Source organism: Zeugodacus cucurbitae, chromosome X (assembly GCF_028554725.1).
Source record: "Zeugodacus cucurbitae isolate PBARC_wt_2022May chromosome X, idZeuCucr1.2, whole genome shotgun sequence".
Taxonomy (NCBI): domain Eukaryota; kingdom Metazoa; phylum Arthropoda; class Insecta; order Diptera; family Tephritidae; genus Zeugodacus; species Zeugodacus cucurbitae.
In genome coordinates, this window is record NC_071672.1 from 24562119 (window position 1) to 24584713 (window position 22595).

Genomic DNA, 22595 nt, shown 5'->3' on the forward strand with positions numbered 1-22595 from the left:
AAGACAAGACAAAGCAACACAAGACACGACATGACATGACATGACAAGACAAAACAACATGAGTCAAATTCTACATTTATGAAATCTGAATATTCGTAACTTCAGTATCATTGGTGTCCGATAGCCTTTAAAGTTACTGAAGGTTCATTAATTTCATCCAATAAGTAAAGTAGGCGTAGAGAGGGGAAAGCAATAAATAGCAGAACAATTGCTGGAAGAATAGTTCAAATTATTTCAATGGTTTGACCGTGAAGGAGGTTTCGGTTTGTGTAAGTATTGAAGAACAATATAAATATTAAATAACCTACAAGAGTTGTAATTATTACTAAAATTATAAGAGCATGATCATGAAAAAATGTAAGTTGTTCTATAAGAGGAGAGGCACTATCTTGAAGGCCAAGGGCAGCTCATGTTGTCATTAGTTTCTAATAAAAGTAAAATACTTTATATATGGAGCTTAAATCCATTGCACTAATCTGCCATATTAGAAATTAGTTAAAAGAGGTAATTCTGAATAACTATGTTCAGCAGGTGGTGTATTTTGAAGTCATTCAATTGAAGAACTAAGTTGCATTGGGTAAATTACTTGACGTTGAGTAACTAATCTTTCTCAAATAATAAATAAGAAGAAAAGAATTCCTAGTAAAGAAATTGATGAACCAATTGTAGAAACTACATTTCATGTTGTGTAAGCATCTGGGTAGTCGGAGTAACGTCGAGGTATTCCTGCTAATCCTAAGAAGTGTTGAGGGAAGAAAGTTAAGTTTACACCAATAAATATAATAATAAATTGACTTTTTAATCACTTAGGGTTTAAAACTAATCCAGTAAATAATGGATATCAGTGTACAAATCCAGCTATAATAGCAAATACTGCTCCTATTGATAAAACATAATGGAAATGAGCTACTACGTAGTAAGTGTCATGAAGAATAATATCAACAGAAGAGTTGGCTAATACTACTCCAGTTAGTCCCCCAACTGTGAATAAAAATACAAAACCTAAAGCTCATAATATAGCTGGGGAATAATTTAATTGTGTTCCATGAAGAGTGGCTAGTCATCTGAAAATTTTAATTCCAGTAGGAACAGCAATAATTATTGTAGCTGAAGTGAAGTAAGCTCGAGTATCAACATCTATACCTACTGTAAATATATGATGGGCTCATACGATAAATCCAAGTAATCCAATTGCTATTATAGCGTAAATTATACCTAAGGAACCAAATGTTTCCCTTTTACCCGATTCTTGTCTAATAATATGAGAAATTATACCGAATCCTGGTAAAATTAAAATATAAACTTCAGGGTGTCCAAAGAATCAAAACAAATGTTGGTATAAAATAGGGTCTCCACCACCAGCTGGGTCGAAGAAAGAGGTGTTTAAGTTTCGGTCTGTTAAAAGTATAGTAATAGCTCCGGCTAATACAGGTAGAGATAGAAGTAAAAGAAGAGCTGTCAATACTACGGCTCAAACGAATAAAGGTATCCGGTCAAATGTGATTCCTGTTGATCGCATATTAATTACTGTAGTAATGAAATTTACGGCTCCTAAAATTGATGAAATACCAGCTAAATGCAGAGAAAAAATAGCTAAATCAACTGAGGCCCCACCATGAGGGATAATTGATGAAAGGGGAGGATAAACAGTTCAACCTGTACCAGCTCCGTTTTCTACTATACTGCTCACTAAAAGTAATGTAAGAGAGGGAGGTAATAATCAAAATCTTATATTATTCATTCGAGGGAATGCTATATCTGGCGCTCCTAGTATTAGGGGTACTAGTCAATTTCCAAATCCTCCAATTATAATAGGTATTACTATGAAAAAAATCATAACAAATGCATGAGCTGTTACGATGACATTATAGATTTGATCATCTCCGATTAAAGCTCCTGGGTGACCCAGTTCTGCCCGGACTAAGATTCTAAGAGATGTTCCTACTATACCTGCTCAAGCTCCGAAAATAAAATATAATGTTCCGATATCTTTATGGTTCGTTGAAAATAGCCATTGTCGCGATTAAATGGCTGAAGTTTAGGCAATAGACTGTAAATCTATTTATAAGAATTTATTCTTTTTAATCAAGGCTTTATAGTCAATAATGACATTAGACTGCAATTCTAAAGGAGTAAAAACTTACTAAGGCTTAAAAGACTATACTTATATTTATAGCTTTGAAGGCTATTAGTTTATTTAACTTAAAGCCTTATTCTATAAATTTACAAGAATAGGTAGACTAGGGAAACTAGTACTAATCTAAATGTAGAGATGAAAGATAAAACAAGTATAGTTTTAAAAGAAAAATTGTTGATGAATATATTTACCGTTCAATTATTTTCGTAGTAGTTTAGTATAAAAGCTGCAAAACATAGTCGTAGATAAAAAAATAATGTAATTAAAGTTATTACAGTTATGATGGTTACTAAAATGTATTGTCTTTTTAGAACTAATATCTGAATAACCAACCATTTAGGTAGAAACCCAATGAATGGGGGTAGTCCACCTAAGGATAGAAGATTAAGAAATAATATAAATTTTAAAATTTTTGATCTAAAAAATGAATCGAATAGTTGATTGATGTGGAATATTTTAAAATTGTTGAATATGAAGGTTAGACTGAAGGATAAAAATGAATAAAATGAAAAATAAATTAATCATATCGATTCACTAGTTTGCATAGCCGCTAATATTCAACCTAGGTGGTTGATAGAGGAGAAGGCTATTAACTTTCGTAAGGAAGTTTGATTTAATCCTCCTAAAGATCCTACAATGGTTGATGTAAAGATTACTAAAAGAATAAAATTGTTTGGCGAAATGTAGGAGATTAATATAAGAGGGGCAATTTTTTGTCAGGTTATTAAAGTTAAAGCGTTTATTCACGATAAGCCTTCTATAACATTTGGAAATCAGAAATGAAAGGGGGCTGCCCCTCTTTTTAATAATAGTGATGATGTAATAATTAAGTCATTATATAAAGAATTTTCTTGTGTGACAGGAAAATTGTTTAAGTATCTCATTATAATAGCAAATAATAATACTGCTGAGGCTAAGGCTTGAGTTAGGAAATACTTAAGAGAGGCTTCTGTAGATATTAAATTATTACTATTTATTAGGGGGATAAAAGATAATAAATTAATTTCTAGACCTATTCAAGCTCCCAATCAAGAATTAGATGATACTGTGATTATTGTACCTGTAATTAAGATAAAGAAGAATATAATTTTAGCTGAATTATTAAAAATTAAAAAGAAAAGGATTAGGACCTTTATAAATGGGGTATGAACCCAGTAGCTTGATTAGCTTATCTTTTTATAATTGATATATTTTGGTGTATGATGCACAAAAGTTTTTGATACTTTTAGAAATAGTTTAATTCTATTAAATATAATGAATGTAATATTATTACATAATTTACCCTATCAAGGTAACCCTTTTCGTCAGGCAATTCATTCAATGAAAACAGCTTATTTCATTTATAATAGGCTGTTTTCATCTAATTTTTTTTTTTTTTTTTTCTATAGTTAATTTTAATTAAGTTAGATAAAATAATTACATTTAAATTAATTTTATCTAAATAAGTTAAATTAGTAAACTTATTTAAATTGTATTTTTTACTAGTAGTTAACAGTAAATTCCAATATAGACATTTCCGAGAGTTAAAAGTACAACTCATAGATAAATAGATAGATGAATGACATGACAAGACAAGACAAGACAAGACAAAGCAACACAAGACACGACATGACATGACATGACAAGACAAGACAAAACAACACAACACACGACAGGACAGGACAAGACAAGACAAGACAAGACAAGACATGAGACGACAAAACAACAAAAGACAAGACAAAACAACACAACACACGACATGACATTACATGAGAAAACAAGACAATACAAGTCAAGACAAAACAAGACAAGACATGACAAGACAAGACAAGACAAGACAAGACAAGACAAGACCAGACAAGACAAGACAAGGCAAGATAAGGCAAGACAAGACAAGACAAGACAAAACAAGACAAGACAAAACAACACAACACACGACATGACATGACATGACAAGACAACACAAGACAATATAAGACATGACAATACACAACAAGACAAGACAAAACAACACAACACACGACATGACAAGACAAGACAAAGCAACACAAGACACGACATGACATGACATGACAAGACAAGACAAAACAACACAACATACGACAGGACAGGACAAGACAAGACAAGACAAGACAAGACAAGACAAGACATGACAAGACAAGACAAGACAAGACAAGACAAGACAAGACATGACAAGACAAAACAACACAACACACGACATGACATGACATCACAAGACAAGACAAGACAGGACAAGACAAAACAACACAAGACAAGACAAAACAAGACAAGACAAAACAACATGAGTCAAATTCTACATTTATGAAATCTGAATATTCGTAACTTCAGTATCATTGGTGTCCGATAGCCTTTAAAGTTACTGAAGGTTCATTAATTTCATCCAATAAGTAAAGTAGGCGTAGAGAGGGGAAAGCAATAAATAGCAGAACAATTGCTGGAAGAATAGTTCAAATTATTTCAATGGTTTGACCGTGAAGGAGGTTTCGGTTTGTGTAAGTATTGAAGAACAATATAAATATTAAATAACCTACAAGAGTTGTAATTATTACTAAAATTATAAGAGCATGATCATGAAAAAATGTAAGTTGTTCTATAAGAGGAGAGGCACTATCTTGAAGGCCAAGGGCAGCTCATGTTGTCATTAGTTTCTAATAAAAGTAAAATACTTTATATATGGAGCTTAAATCCATTGCACTAATCTGCCATATTAGAAATTAGTTAAAAGAGGTAATTCTGAATAACTATGTTCAGCAGGTGGTGTATTTTGAAGTCATTCAATTGAAGAACTAAGTTGCATTGGGTAAATTACTTGACGTTGAGTAACTAATCTTTCTCAAATAATAAATAAGAAGAAAAGAATTCCTAGTAAAGAAATTGATGAACCAATTGTAGAAACTACATTTCATGTTGTGTAAGCATCTGGGTAGTCGGAGTAACGTCGAGGTATTCCTGCTAATCCTAAGAAGTGTTGAGGGAAGAAAGTTAAGTTTACACCAATAAATATAATAATAAATTGACTTTTTAATCACTTAGGGTTTAAAACTAATCCAGTAAATAATGGATATCAGTGTACAAATCCAGCTATAATAGCAAATACTGCTCCTATTGATAAAACATAATGGAAATGAGCTACTACGTAGTAAGTGTCATGAAGAATAATATCAACAGAAGAGTTGGCTAATACTACTCCAGTTAGTCCCCCAACTGTGAATAAAAATACAAAACCTAAAGCTCATAATATAGCTGGGGAATAATTTAATTGTGTTCCATGAAGAGTGGCTAGTCATCTGAAAATTTTAATTCCAGTAGGAACAGCAATAATTATTGTAGCTGAAGTGAAGTAAGCTCGAGTATCAACATCTATACCTACTGTAAATATATGATGGGCTCATACGATAAATCCAAGTAATCCAATTGCTATTATAGCGTAAATTATACCTAAGGAACCAAATGTTTCCCTTTTACCCGATTCTTGTCTAATAATATGAGAAATTATACCGAATCCTGGTAAAATTAAAATATAAACTTCAGGGTGTCCAAAGAATCAAAACAAATGTTGGTATAAAATAGGGTCTCCACCACCAGCTGGGTCGAAGAAAGAGGTGTTTAAGTTTCGGTCTGTTAAAAGTATAGTAATAGCTCCGGCTAATACAGGTAGAGATAGAAGTAAAAGAAGAGCTGTCAATACTACGGCTCAAACGAATAAAGGTATCCGGTCAAATGTGATTCCTGTTGATCGCATATTAATTACTGTAGTAATGAAATTTACGGCTCCTAAAATTGATGAAATACCAGCTAAATGCAGAGAAAAAATAGCTAAATCAACTGAGGCCCCACCATGAGCGATAATTGATGAAAGGGGAGGATAAACAGTTCAACCTGTACCAGCTCCGTTTTCTACTATACTGCTCACTAAAAGTAATGTAAGAGAGGGAGGTAATAATCAAAATCTTATATTATTCATTCGAGGGAATGCTATATCTGGCGCTCCTAGTGTTAGGGGTACTAGTCAATTTCCAAATCCTCCAATTATAATAGGTATTACTATGAAAAAAATCATAACAAATGCATGAGCTGTTACGATGACATTATAGATTTGATCATCTCCGATTAAAGCTCCTGGGTGACCCAGTTCTGCCCGGACTAAGATTCTAAGAGATGTTCCTACTATACATGCTCAAGCTCCGAAAATAAAATATAATGTTCCGATATCTTTATGGTTCGTTGAAAATAGCCATTGTCGCGATTAAATGGCTGAAGTTTAGGCAATAGACTGTAAATCTATTTATAAGAATTTATTCTTTTTAATCAAGGCTTTATAGTCAATAATGACATTAGACTGCAATTCTAAAGGAGTAAAAACTTACTAAGGCTTAAAAGACTATACTTATATTTATAGCTTTGAAGGCTATTAGTTTATTTAACTTAAAGCCTTATTCTATAAATTAACAAGAATAGGTAGACTAGGGAAACTAGTACTAATCTAAATGTAGAGATGAAAGATAAAACAAGTATAGTTTTAAAAGAAAAATTGTTGATGAATATATTTACCGTTCAATTATTGTCGTAGTAGTTTAGTATAAAAGCTGCAAAACATAGTCGTAGATAAAAAAATAATGTAATTAAAGTTATTACAGTTATGATGGTTACTAAAATGTATTGTCTTTTTAGAACTAATATCTGAATAACCAACCATTTAGGTAGAAACCCAATGAATGGGGGTAGTCCACCTAAGGATAGAAGATTAAGAAATAATATAAATTTTAAAATTTTTGATCTAAAAAATGAATCGAATAGTTGATTGATGTGGAATATTTTAAAATTGTTGAATATGAAGGTTAGACTGAAGGATAAAAATGAATAAAATGAAAAATAAATTAATCATATCGATTCACTAGTTTGCATAGCCGCTAATATTCAACCTAGGTGGTTGATAGAGGAGAAGGCTATTAACTTTCGTAAGGAAGTTTGATTTAATCCTCCTAAAGATCCTACAATGGTTGATGTAAAGATTACTAAAAGAATAAAATTGTTTGGCGAAATGTAGGAGATTAATATAAGAGCAATTTTTTGTCAGGTTATTAAAGTTAAAGCGTTTATTCACGATAAGCCTTCTATAACATTTGGAAATCAGAAATGAAAGGGGGCTGCCCCTCTTTTTAATAATAGTGATGATGTAATAATTAAGTCATTATATAAAGAATTTTCTTGTGTGACAGGAAAATTGTTTAAGTATCTCATTATAATAGCAAATAATAATACTGCTGAGGCTAAGGCTTGAGTTAGGAAATACTTAAGAGAGGCTTCTGTAGATATTAAATTATTACTATTTATTAGGGGGATAAAAGATAATAAATTAATTTCTAGACCTATTCAAGCTCCCAATCAAGAATTAGATGATACTGTGATTATTGTACCTGTAATTAAGATAAAGAAGAATATAATTTTAGCTGAATTATTAAAAATTAAAAAGAAAAGGATTAGGACCTTTATAAATGGGGTATGAACCCAGTAGCTTGATTAGCTTATCTTTTTATAATTGATATATTTTGGTGTATGATGCACAAAAGTTTTTGATACTTTTAGAAATAGTTTAATTCTATTAAATATAATGAATGTAATATTATTACATAATTTACCCTATCAAGGTAACCCTTTTCGTCAGGCAATTCATTCAATGAAAACAGCTTATTTCATTTATAATAGGCTGTTTTCATCTAATTTAAAACAGAGTTAAAAGTACAACTCATAGATAAATAGATAGATGAATAACAAAGAGTTATTTTTATTATTTATTTATACAAATGTCTAACTACAGATGATTTTATCTACTAATCAATTGATCTAATTGTTATAGATCTCTGAATTCTAGGGTTTTTTTGACATAATTAATTAATATATTAATTAATTAAATATTTATATACATATAGATATTTATTAATCTTAACTGGTATATCGTTAATTTATCTTTAACTAATATTTTAAAATTTTTAAGACTATATAAAAATAAATTTTTGAATGAAAATCTATTTTAAATTTTAATATTTTGTAAATTTTATAATTTAAAAAAAAAAAAAAAAAAAAATTTGTATAAAATTAATTATTTACTAAATCTTTTTATACAGATATGATAATTTTTTGTTATCTTATTTAATTATTATTTCAATTATTAATTTATTTTTTTATGTTATTAAGTAATAGTTATATTTTATTATTAAATTAATAATAAACAATTAATTATTACCAGTTGAATTTAATGAAAACGAGATTTTTTATAATAGGCTGTTTTCATCTAATTTTTTACAATGAAAAACGGTTAATTACTTAGGGGGTAATGACTGATGCAGACCGAAGTACTAGTTATTTTATTTTTGTATATTTTTACTTTATTAAAGTTGTACTTTAAGTTAGTTATTAAGGTTTAATATGGTTTGTTAGGTAATATATATATAGTTTTTTAATAAATTAATATTAAAGTTTTATTTTAGCTTTGAATTTTATTATTGATTTATTTTATATGTAAGTTTCTGCGTGTATTTTTATTTATTTTAATAATAAATAAATTTTAATTATAATCTCAGTAAATAGCTTAATTAATCAAGGAAACTTGGAAATAGTAATTTAAGTAAAGTATTGGCTAAATTTGTGCCAGCAGCCGCGGTTACACAAATAATGCAAATAAAATTTGTTCAGTGTGAGTTAAAATGATTGATTTTAAAATAAAATTAAATTTATTAGGTGAAATTTTAAATTTAGTAATTTTTAAATTGTAGGATTTTGAAGCTTGTAAATTTTGGATATAAACTAGGATTAGATACCCTATTATTTAAAATGTAATTGTTAACACTAAGGTAGTAGTAGTTATGTTCTTGAAACTTAAAAAATTTGGCGGTATTTTAGTCTATTCAGAGGAACCTGTCCTGTAATTGATAATCCACGATGAACCTTACTTAAGTTTGTCTTTCAGTTTATATACCGTCGTTATCAGAATATTTTATTAGAATAATAATTTTCTATAATTTTAATAGGAATGTATATCAGATCAAGGTGTAGCTTATATTTGAGTAGAGATGGGTTACAATAAATATATTTAAACGGATCTAATTATGAAATATTTTTAGTGAAGGTGGATTTGATAGTAAAATTTTAAAGATTGTGAATTTGATTTTAGCTCTAGAATATGCACACATCGCCCGTCGCTCTTACTATTAAGGTAAGATAAGTCGTAACATAGTAGATGTACCGGAAGGTGTATCTAGAATGACAGTTTAAAGCTTATTTAGTAAAGCGTTTCATTTACATTGAAAAGATTTTTGTGCAAATCAATATAAACTGAGCAATATTTGTTTATTAATTTTTTTTGTTTTAAAATTAATTTATTAAAAATAATTATAACTATAATATCAGGAGGTAGTTTAATTAAAATATTAATTTTGGGGATTAATGATAAAGTAATTTTTTTTCTCTTGAAGTTTTAAAAGACTTAATCTTATTTTTGATTTACAAGACCAATGTTTTTATTAAACTATTAAAACTAATGTTAATAAGTTTATATTGAGGGCTACCTTGTTTTTTGTTTTTAATAGGGATTTTTGTTTTTGTCTCTAATCGTAAGCATTTATTATCAATACTTTTGAGTTTAGAGTATATTGTACTAAATTTATTTTTTCTTTTATTTATTTTTTTAATAAATGATTATACTATCTTTTTGGAGTGAGAAGTTGTAAGTTTAAATTCAGCTAGAATTGTAATAACCTTTTTATTTGATTGAATAAGTTTATTATTTATATCTTTTGTTCTATTAATTGCTTCTTTAGTTATTTATTATAGAAAGGAGTATATGAGAGGTGATTTAAATATTAATCGTTTTATTATATTAGTTCTTATATTCGTTATATCTATAATGTTATTAATTATTAGTCCAAATTTGATTAGAATTTTATTAGGGTGAGATGGGTTAGGATTAGTATCTTATTGTTTAGTTATTTATTTTCAAAATGTTAAGTCATGTAATGCTGGCATATTAACAGCTTTATCCAATCGGATTGGGGATGTCGCATTTTTATTAGCTATTGCTTGAATGTTAAATTACGGGAGTTGAAACTATATTTTTTATTTAGAAGTTATGAAAAATAGAGTAGAAATGGAAATTATTGGGGCTTTGATTATATTAGCTGCTATAACTAAGAGTGCTCAGATTCCATTTTCATCTTGATTACCTGCTGCTATAGCGGCTCCTACACCAGTTTCTGCTTTAGTTCATTCTTCTACTTTGGTGACTGCTGGGGTTTATTTATTAATTCGATTTAATATTTTGTTGAGAGGTAGATGATAATTTTTATTATTATTATTATCTGGTTTGACTATATTTATAGCTGGATTGGGGGCTAATTTTGAATTTGACCTAAAAAAGATTATTGCCCTATCTACTTTAAGACAATTAGGATTAATAATAAGAATTTTATCTATAGGATTTTATAAATTAGCTTTTTTTCATCTGTTAACTCATGCTTTATTTAAGGCTCTTTTATTTATATGTGCTGGAGCTATTATTCATAATTTGAATAATTCTCAAGATATTCGTTTGATAGGAGGACTTGGTATTTATATACCATTAACATCTGGTTGTTTTAATGTTGCTAATTTAGCGTTGTGTGGTATGCCTTTTTTAGCTGGGTTTTATTCTAAGGACATAATTCTTGAGATTGTTTCTTTAAGTTATATTAATATATTTTCTTTCTTTTTATATTTTTTTTCTACTGGTTTAACTGTTTGCTATTCTTTTCGATTGGTCTATTATTCAATAACAGGTGAATTAAATTGTGGTTCTTTAAATATGTTAAGAGATGAGGGATGAATTATGCTTCGTGGGATGAGAGGTTTACTAGTAATGAGAATTGTGGGAGGTAGTATGTTAAGTTGATTGATTTTTCCTACACCATATATAATTTGTTTGCCTAGTTATTTGAAGTTGTTAACTTTGTTTGTTTGTATTGTGGGAGGTGTATTAGGCTATTTAATTTCAAATGTTTCTTTATTTTATTTTAATAAATCTTTAAGTAATTATGTTAGCAGTTATTTTTTTGGTTCTATATGATTTATACCTTATATCTCTACTTATGGGATTATTAACTATCCCTTGATTTTAGGAGGAAGAGTATGTAAATCTTTTGATCAGGGTTGATCAGAATTTTTAGGGGGTCAAAATTTATATAACGAATTAGGGAAATATTCTCAACATATATTTGTTATACACAATAATAACTTGAAGATTTATCTTTTATTATTTGTTTTATGAATTACTTTCTTGTTTTCTTTCTTTTTAATATTTTATTCAAATAGCTTAAATGTAGAGCATAACACTGAAGATGTTAGGGTAATTATGTAATTTTTGGATATAGTGAATTAGTTTTAGTAATTTATAAAAATAGTAAAATTTTGTTTTTACAATGAAAATGTAATGTTTTTGCTAAACTATATAAACAGAAGTACAAATGGAGTTTAACCATTAAAAGATAAAAGTTAGCAGCTTTTTCTTGAACGTCATACTTCCTTAATTGGAGAATAACCTCAATTCTATCATTAACAGTGATAAGCCTCTTTTTGGCTTCAATTAAAAAGATTTAGTAAATAATTAATTTTATACATTTAGAGAATAAGGGTATTAAATACCTAAGATTAGGTCGAAACTAATTGCAATAAATCGCTTCATATTCTGTTTAAGGTAGATTGAGAATATCAATACTTTTTGAATGCAAATCAAATGTTATAATTAACTACAACCCTAGGTTTAGTTTGATCAGTTTAATATTCCTTGATTTCATTCATGATATAATCCAATAATTAGAATAATAATGAAAATAATTGAGGTAATTGTTCATATGAAGATGTCTGAAGTAGAGATAATTAGAACTATAGGTAAAATAAGAGCAATTTCTACATCGAAAATTAGAAAAATAATAGTGATTAGGAAGAATCGAAGTGAGAAAGGTAGGCGTGAAGATGACTTTGGATCAAACCCACATTCAAATGGAGAACATTTTTCTCGGTCTGTAAGAGCTTTTTTTGAAAGTACTGAAGCTAAAATTATTACAATTCTGGTGATTGTTATTAGAATTAACCCTATAATAATGATTGAAAAGATTATCTATACTACTGATTAGTAGACCTTATGATTGGAAGTCAAATATACTTATATACTATACAGATAATTAATTAACCTCCTCATCAATAAATTAAAATACAATATCAACGAAATGTCAGTATCATGCGGCTGCTTCAAATCCGAAATGATGAGTTTTAGAAAAATGATTATTTAAATGTCGGATTAAACAGACTAAAAGGAAAGTTGGTCCAATTAATACGTGAATTCCATGGAAGCCTGTTGCTATAAAGAATGTAGAACCGTAAACTGAATCTGCAATAGTAAAAAGGTGCTTCGATGTATTCATAGGCTTGTATGATAGTGAAGTAAACCCCTAATAAAACTGTAAAAAATAATCCTTGTGTGGCTTGAGAATGATTACCCTCTATTAATCTATGGTGAGCTCAAGTTACTGTAACTCCAGATGATAAAAGAATTGCTGTATTTAACAAAGGAATTTGGAATGGATTGAATGGTTGAATACCAGCAGGGGGTCATGAAGCACCTAATTCGATGGCAGGTGATAGTCTGCTATGGAAAAATGCTCAAAAGAAGGATACAAAGAATAAGACTTCTGATAAAATAAATAAAATTATTCCTCATCGAAGGCCTAATGTAACTGGTAGGGTATGTAATCCTTGAAATGTTCCTTCTCGTGAGACGTCTCGTCATCATTGATAGACTGTTAGGATAGTAATTACATTTCCTAATAGAAATAGCGAAATGTCGTATTGGTGGAATCATTTAACTAAACCTGATACTGATGTTATAGCTCCGATAGCTCCTGTTAAAGGTCATGGGCTATAATCTACTAAATGGAATGGGTGATTTGAGTGTGTTGACATTAATTTACTTCACTAGAGTATAAAGTACTTAAAACAGCAAATACATATGACTGAATAATAGCTACAGCTGATTCAAGTACTAATAAAGCAATTTGTCCAATTAATAAAAGGGATACAATAATGTAAGATAACGAAGGGCCAGTATTTCCCAATAGGGTTAATAATAAGTGTCCTGCGATTATATTAGCCGCTAGTCGAACAGCTAAAGTTCCTGGCCGAATAATATTACTAATAGTTTCAATACATACCATGAATGGTATTAGTACTGCTGGAGTTCCTTGGGGCACTAAATGGGCGAATATGTGTTGAGTGTGGTTAATTCATCCATATAATATAAAACATAATCATAGAGGAAGAGCCAAGGTAAGGGTCAATGTTAAATGACTTGTACTTGTGAAGATATAAGGGAATAAACCTATAAAATTATTAAATAGAATTAGAGAAAATAATGAAACGAAAATGAAGGTTGAACCTGAATGACCTGAGGGACCTAATAAGGTTTTGAATTCCTTGTGTAGTGTTAGTAAAATAGAATTTCAAAAAATATGTCATCGTGATGGTATTAATCAGTAAGCTGATGGGATTAACAATAACCCTAGGAATGTTCTTATTCAATTTAATGATAAATTGAAAACGCTTGATGAGGGATCGAATACAGAGAATAAATTTGTTATCATTTTCAGTTAAGGGATGTAGATGAATACTTCTTTGAGATTTGAGATTTAGTGGAAGTACAGAATAATAATTTATTATACTAAACAAAATAAAAGTAATTGAGAAGATAATAAATAAACTTAATCAACCGATAGGAGCTATTTGTGGAATTAAAAAATACTAATTAATTCAGTAATTTCAGTTTGACACACTAATGTTATATTTTAACTAATTTTTTTTCATTAGAAGTAAGTGCTAATTTACTATAAAATGGTTTAAGAGACCAGTACTTGCTTTCAGTCATCTAATGATAAATTATGAGTTAGCTCTGTTAGTAACTCATTTAATAAAATGATTAACAGGGATTCTTTCGATTACAATAGGTATAAAACTGTGATTAGCTCCGCAAATTTCAGAACATTGACCATAGAATAAACCTGGGCGGTTTATTAAAAAATTAGTTTGGTTTAATCGGCCCGGGGTTCCATCAACTTTTACTCCTAACGATGGAATTGTTCAAGAGTGGATTACATCTGCGGCTGTCACTAAAATTCGAATTTGTGAATTTATAGGTAAAACTACTCGGTTATCTACGTCTAATAAACGAAATCCGTCTGTAGCTAATTCATTAGTAGGGATTATATATGAGTCAAATTCTACATTTATGAAATCTGAATATTCGTAACTTCAGTATCATTGGTGTCCGATAGCCTTTAAAGTTACTGAAGGTTCATTAATTTCATCCAATAAGTAAAGTAGGCGTAGAGAGGGGAAAGCAATAAATAGCAGAACAATTGCTGGAAGAATAGTTCAAATTATTTCAATGGTTTGACCGTGAAGGAGGTTTCGGTTTGTGTAAGTATTGAAGAACAATATAAATATTAAATAACCTACAAGAGTTGTAATTATTACTAAAATTATAAGAGCATGATCATGAAAAAATGTAAGTTGTTCTATAAGAGGAGAGGCACTATCTTGAAGGCCAAGGGCAGCTCATGTTGTCATTAGTTTCTAATAAAAGTAAAATACTTTATATATGGAGCTTAAATCCATTGCACTAATCTGCCATATTAGAAATTAGTTAAAAGAGGTAATTCTGAATAACTATGTTCAGCAGGTGGTGTATTTTGAAGTCATTCAATTGAAGAACTAAGTTGCATTGGGTAAATTACTTGACGTTGAGTAACTAATCTTTCTCAAATAATAAATAAGAAGAAAAGAATTCCTAGTAAAGAAATTGATGAACCAATTGTAGAAACTACATTTCATGTTGTGTAAGCATCTGGGTAGTCGGAGTAACGTCGAGGTATTCCTGCTAATCCTAAGAAGTGTTGAGGGAAGAAAGTTAAGTTTACACCAATAAATATAATAATAAATTGACTTTTTAATCACTTAGGGTTTAAAACTAATCCAGTAAATAATGGATATCAGTGTACAAATCCAGCTATAATAGCAAATACTGCTCCTATTGATAAAACATAATGGAAATGAGCTACTACGTAGTAAGTGTCATGAAGAATAATATCAACAGAAGAGTTGGCTAATACTACTCCAGTTAGTCCCCCAACTGTGAATAAAAATACAAAACCTAAAGCTCATAATATAGCTGGGGATTAATTTAATTGTGTTCCATGAAGAGTGGCTAGTCATCTGAAAATTTTAATTCCAGTAGGAACAGCAATAATTATTGTAGCTGAAGTGAAGTAAGCTCGAGTATCAACATCTATACCTACTGTAAATATATGATGGGCTCATACGATAAATCCAAGTAATCCAATTGCTATTATAGCGTAAATTATACCTAAGGAACCAAATGTTTCCCTTTTACCCGATTCTTGTCTAATAATATGAGAAATTATACCGAATCCTGGTAAAATTAAAATATAAACTTCAGGGTGTCCAAAGAATCAAAACAAATGTTGGTATAAAATAGGGTCTCCACCACCAGCTGGGTCGAAGAAAGAGGTGTTTAAGTTTCGGTCTGTTAAAAGTATAGTAATAGCTCCGGCTAATACAGGTAGAGATAGAAGTAAAAGAAGAGCTGTCAATACTACGGCTCAAACGAATAAAGGTATCCGGTCAAATGTGATTCCTGTTGATCGCATATTAATTACTGTAGTAATGAAATTTACGGCTCCTAAAATTGATGAAATACCAGCTAAATGCAGAGAAAAAATAGCTAAATCAACTGAGGCCCCACCATGAGCGATAATTGATGAAAGGGGAGGATAAACAGTTCAACCTGTACCAGCTCCGTTTTCTACTATACTGCTCACTAAAAGTAATGTAAGAGAGGGAGGTAATAATCAAAATCTTATATTATTCATTCGAGGGAATGCTATATCTGGCGCTCCTAGTATTAGGGGTACTAGTCAATTTCCAAATCCTCCAATTATAATAGGTATTACTATGAAAAAAATCATAACAAATGCATGAGCTGTTACGATGACATTATAGATTTGATCATCTCCGATTAAAGCTCCTGGGTGACCCAGTTCTGCCCGGACTAAGATTCTAAGAGATGTTCCTACTATACCTGCTCAAGCTCCGAAAATAAAATATAATGTTCCGATATCTTTATGGTTCGTTGAAAATAGCCATTGTCGCGATTAAATGGCTGAAGTTTAGGCAATAGACTGTAAATCTATTTATAAGAATTTATTCTTTTTAATCAAGGCTTTATAGTCAATAATGACATTAGACTGCAATTCTAAAGGAGTAAAAACTTACTAAGGCTTAAAAGACTATACTTATATTTATAGCTTTGAAGGCTATTAGTTTATTTAACTTAAAGCCTTATTCTATAAATTTACAAGAATAGGTAGACTAGGGAAACTAGTACTAATCTAAATGTAGAGATGAAAGATAAAACAAGTATAGTTTTAAAAGAAAAATTGTTGATGAATATATTTACCGTTCAATTATTTTCGTAGTAGTTTTGTATAAAAGCTGCAAAACATAGTCGTAGATAAAAAAATAATGTAATTAAAGTTATTACAGTTATGATGGTTACTAAAATGTATTGTCTTTTTAGAACTAATATCTGAATAACCAACCATTTAGGTAGAAACCCAATGAATGGGGGTAGTCCACCTAAGGATAGAAGATTAAGAAATAATATAAATTTTAAAATTTTTGATCTAAAAAATGAATCGAATAGTTGATTGATGTGGAATATTTTAAAATTGTTGAATATGAAGGTTAGACTGAAGGATAAAAATGAATAAAATGAAAAATAAATTAATCATATCGATTCACTAGTTTGCATAGCCGCTAATATTCAACCTAGGTTGTTGATAGAGGAGAAGGCTATTAACTTTCGTAAGGAAGTTTGATTTAATCCTCCTAAAGATCCTACAATGGTTGATGTAAAGATTACTAAAAGAATAAAATTGTTTGGCGAAATGTAGGAGATTAATATAAGAGGGGCAATTTTTTGTCAGGTTATTAAAGTTAAAGCGTTTATTCACGATAAGCCTTCTATAACATTTGGAAATCAGAAATGAAAGGGGGCTGCCCCTCTTTTTAATAATAGTGATGATGTAATAATTAAGTCATTATATAAAGAATTTTCTTGTGTGACAGGAAAATTGTTTAAGTATCTCATTATAATAGCAAATAATAATACTGCTGAGGCTAAGGCTTGAGTTAGGAAATACTTAAGAGAGGCTTCTGTAGATATTAAATTATTACTATTTATTAGGGGGATAAAAGATAATAAATTAATTTCTAGACCTATTCAAGCTCCCAATCAAGAATTAGATGATACTGTGATTATTGTACCTGTAATTAAGATAAAGAAGAATATAATTTTAGCTGAATTAATAAAAATTAAAAAGAAAAGGATTAGGACCTTTATAAATGGGGTATGAACCCAGTAGCTTGATTAGCTTATCTTTTTATAATTGATATATTTTGGTGTATGATGCACAAAAGTTTTTGATACTTTTAGAAATAGTTTAATTCTATTAAATATAATGAATGTAATATTATTACATAATTTACCCTATCAAGGTAACCCTTTTCGTCAGGCAATTCATTCAATGAAAACAGCTTATTTCATTTATAATAGGCTGTTTTCATCTAATTTAAAACAGAGTTAAAAGTACAACTCATAGATAAATAGATAGATGAATAACAAAGAGTTATTTTTATTATTTATTTATAGTTACAAATGTCTAACTACATATGATTTTATCTACTAATCAATTGATCTAATTGTTATAGATCTCTGAATTCTAGGGTTTTTTTGACATAATTAATAGGCATATATTAATTAATTAAATATTTATATATATATATATATATTCGGCTATAATCGCTTAAAGCGGTTCCTACGCCAAATATATATATATATATATATATATACATATATATACATTTATATATATATATATATACATTTATATACATATAGATATTTATTAATCTTAACTGGTATATCGTTAATTTATCTTTAACTAATATTTTAAAATTTTTAAGACTATATAAAAATAAATTTTTGAATGAAAATCTATTTTAAATTTTAATATTTTATAAATTTTATAATTTAAAAAAAAAAAAAAAAAAAATTTGTATAAAATTAATTATTTACTAAATCTTTTTATACAGATATGATAATTTTTTGTTATCTTATTTAATTATTATTTCAATTATTAATTTATTTTTTTATGTTATTAAGTAATAGTTATATTTTATTATTAAATTAATAATAAACAATTAATTATTACCAGTTGAATTTAATGAAAACGAGATTTTTTATAATAGGCTGTTTTCATCTAATTTTTTACAATGAAAAACGGTTAATTACTTAGGGGGTAATGACTGATGCAGACCGAAGTACTAAGTTATTTTATTTTTGTATATTTTTACTTTATTAAAGTTGTACTTTAAGTTAGTTATTAAGGTTTAATATGGTTTGTTAGGTAATATATATATAGTTTTTTAATAAATTAATATTAAAGTTTTATTTTAGCTTTGAATTTTATTATTGATTTATTTTATATGTAAGGTTTTGCGTGTATTTTTATTTATTTTAATAATAAATAAATTTTAATTATAATCTCAGTAAATAGCTTTATTAATCAAGGAAACTTGGAAATAGTAATTTCATAAAGTATTGGCTAAATTTGTGCCAGCAGCCGCGGTTACACAAATAATGCAAATAAAATTTGTTCAGTGTGAGTTAAAATGATTGATTTTAAAATAAAATTAAATTTATTAGGTGAAATTTTAAATTTAGTAATTTTTAAATTGTAGGATTTTGAAGCTTGTAAATTTTGGATATAAACTAGGATTAGATACCCTATTATTTAAAATGTAATTGTTAACACTAAGGTAGTAGTAGTTATGTTCTTGAAACTTAAAAAATTTGGCGGTATTTTAGTCTATTCAGAGGAACCTGTCCTGTAATTGATAATCCACGATGAACCTTACTTAAGTTTGTCTTTCAGTTTATATACCGTCGTTATCAGAATATTTTATTAGAATAATAATTTTCTATAATTTTAATAGGAATGTATATCAGATCAAGGTGTAGCTTATATTTGAGTAGAGATGGGTTACAATAAATATATTTAAACGGATCTAATTATGAAATATTTTTAGTGAAGGTGGATTTGATAGTAAAATTTTAAAGATTGTGAATTTGATTTTAGCTCTAGAATATGCACACATCGATAAGATAAGTCGTAACATAATAGATGTACCGGAAGGTGTATCTAGAATGACAGTTTAAAGCTTATTTAGTAAAGCGTTTCATTTACATTGAAAAGATTTTTGTGCAAATCAATATAAACTGAGCAATATTTGTTTATTAATTTTTTTTGTTTTAAAATTAATTTATTAAAAATAATTATATAATTTAATGTTTTAGTAATTTTTAATGAAAAAAAATAATAATAATAGTTAATTAGTATTGTGAAAGATTACTGAAATATTTTGAAAAATTTTTGTTTTAAAAGAAAATTTTATTTATTGTACCTTGTGTATCAGGGTTTATCAAATAATTAATAATTATTTATTAATCTCGATTTTATAAGAGTTAATAATTTATGAAAGTTAATGTGTCAAAATTATTTTAAATAAATTATTAGAAATGAAATGTTATTCGTTTATAAAGGTATCTAGTTTTTTTAGAAATAAATTTAATTTACGAATTTTTAATTTTTTAGTTATTTGTTTAATTAAAAAATTTATTAATTTGAATATCTTAAGGGATAAGCTTTAAGATAAATTGTTAAAAATTAATAATTTTAATATAAAATGTATGCTTAGAATTAGCAATCATTATAAAGTTTGTTATAAATTATTTTATAATTTATATTATTTATTATATTTTAATTTATTTATAAAAATTTTTTTATTAATAATTTATAAAAAGGAATAATGATAGAATTAGTATATTTAATGTTTAAGTAATTTTGTATGATAAGTTTGTATAAAGAACTCGGCAAATTTTTTACCCGCCTGTTTAACAAAAACATGTCTTTTTGAGTTATTTTTAAAGTCTGACCTGCCCACTGAAATTTTTAAATGGCCGCAGTATTCTAACTGTGCAAAGGTAGCATAATCATTAGTCTTTTAATTGAAGGCTGGTATGAACGGTTGGACGAGGTATAAGCTGTTTCATATAAATTTATAATAGAATTTTATATTTTAGTCAAAAAGCTAAAATATTATTAAAAGACGAGAAGACCCTATAAATCTTTATATTTTTTTTTATTTAAATTTTTTGGATTTATTTTATTTTTATAATGGAGAATATTTTGTTGGGGTGATGTTAAAATTTAATGAACTTTTAATTATAAAAAATCATTAATTTATGAGTTATTGATCCATTAGTAGTGATTATTGTTATAACAAGAAATATGGGTGGAAGGGGATTTTATCAATATTAGAATTTAATCCAATTGGGTTATTAGATCCTGTTTGATGTAAGAATAATAAATGAATTAAAGTTATTGCTAGTACGATAAATGGTAAAATAAAATGAAAGGTGAAGAATCGAGTAAGGGTTGCGTTGTCAACAGCGAATCCTCCCCATACTCATTGTACTAAATCAATACCTAAGTATGGAATAGCTGATAAAAGGTTAGTAATAACTGTGGCCCCTCAGAATGATATTTGTCCTCAAGGTAAGACATACCCTATAAAGGCTGTTGCTATTACTAAAAATAGAATTAGTACTCCTACTAATCAAGTAGGTGTGAATAAATAGGATCCGTAATAAATACCTCGTCCAACGTGTAGGTAGATACAAATAAAGAAAAATGATGCTCCATTAGCATGAAGGGTTCGTAATAATCAACCATAATTTACATCACGACAAATGTGGTTTACTCTATTGAAAGCTAAATTAATATCAGCTGTATAATGTATAGCTAAGAATAATCCTGTTATAATTTGAATAATTAAACATAATCCTAGTAGGGAGCCGAAATTTCATCAAGCTGAAATATTTACAGGAGCTGGTAGATCTACTAAAGCATTATTTGCAATTTTAAATAAGGGGTGTTGGGTTCGTAAAGGTTTGTTCATTAGTTTATTGGCCGAAGAGGACCATAAAATAATTTAGTAATTTTTACTACAGCAATTAAAGTAACTAAAAGGTAGTTTATTAATAGAATGGTGATTATATTTGTGGGGAAGTTATATAGTTTATGTAGATTTAGAGCGTTTTCTGGAAGAATACTTTTTATTTGGTTAAACGGTTGTATTTCTAGATTTTGTATAAAGCATGTTGTTGATGATTTATCTATAAATACGGAGATTAGTATAAGAGTTGCTGTAGCTATTACACAAATAGTAGTTAATTTTATAGATAAAGAAAATATTTCGTTTGAAGCTAGAGAGGTTACATAAATAAATAAAACTAGTATTCCTCCCAGGAAGATTAGAAATAGAATATAAGAAAATCAAAATCTTTTTGCTATTAATCCTGTTAATAAACAAATTTGTAAAGTTTGGATTAATAATATTAACCCTATAGCTAAAGGATGGTTTATTTGAATAAAAATAAGTCTTGAAATTAATGTAGATGTGTATAAAAATAGTTGTATAATATCAGGAGGTAGTTTAATTAAAATATTAATTTTGGGGATTAATGATAAAGTAATTTCTTTTCTCTTGAAGTTTTAAAAGACTTAATCTTATTTTTGGTTTACAAGACCAATGTTTTTATTAAACTATTAAAACTAATGTTAATAAGTTTATATTGAGGGCTACCTTGTTTTTTGTTTTTAATAGGGATTTTTGTTTTTGTCTCTAATCGTAAGCATTTATTATCAATACTTTTGAGTTTAGAGTATATTGTACTAAATTTATTTTTTCTTTTATTTATTTTTTTAAATTTGATAGATTATAGAAGATTTTTTAGTATAATATTTTTGACCTTTAGAGTGTGCGAAGGTGCTTTAGGTCTTTCTATTTTAGTTTCTATAATTCGTACTCATGGAAATGATTATTTTCAATCATTTAATATTTTACAATGTTAAAATTAATTTTTATAATAACGGGTGATTTTTTTGAGGTTAGGATTTTCATGCATTAGTATTTGACAGATCACGTGGGATTTCAGACATGGTGTCAAAGAGAAAGATGCTCAGTATGCTTTGACATTTCATCATGAATAGACTTACTAACGAGCAACGCTTGCAAATCATTGAATTTTATTACCAAAATCAGTGTTCGGTTCGAAATGTTTTTTATCGACAAATTTTGTTCAGCGATGAGGCTCATTTCTGGTTGAATGGCTACGTAAATAAGCAAAATTGCCGCATTTGGGGTGAAGAGCAACCAGAAGCCGTTCAAGAAC

The 22595-nt window shown here is 28.2% G+C and overlaps 8 pseudogenes; 1 reads left to right on the forward strand and 7 right to left on the reverse strand.

Moving 5' to 3' along the window:
* Window positions 1-223: 223 nt before the first annotated feature.
* LOC128922944 (cytochrome c oxidase subunit 1-like) lies at window positions 224-1741 on the reverse strand (annotated as a pseudogene).
* Window positions 224-3651, reverse strand: LOC128923016 (NADH-ubiquinone oxidoreductase chain 2-like; annotated as a pseudogene).
* A 932-nt stretch (window positions 3652-4583) lies between these two features.
* On the reverse strand, window positions 4584-6116 carry LOC128922949 (cytochrome c oxidase subunit 1-like; annotated as a pseudogene).
* LOC128923017 (NADH-ubiquinone oxidoreductase chain 2-like) lies at window positions 4584-10197 on the reverse strand (annotated as a pseudogene).
* LOC128923052 (NADH-ubiquinone oxidoreductase chain 5-like) lies at window positions 10121-11091 on the forward strand (annotated as a pseudogene).
* A 1872-nt stretch (window positions 11092-12963) lies between these two features.
* On the reverse strand, window positions 12964-16640 carry LOC128923050 (cytochrome c oxidase subunit 1-like; annotated as a pseudogene).
* Window positions 12964-20265, reverse strand: LOC128923018 (NADH-ubiquinone oxidoreductase chain 2-like; annotated as a pseudogene).
* A 370-nt stretch (window positions 20266-20635) lies between these two features.
* Window positions 20636-21895, reverse strand: LOC128923019 (cytochrome b-like; annotated as a pseudogene).
* Window positions 21896-22595: the final 700 nt, after the last annotated feature.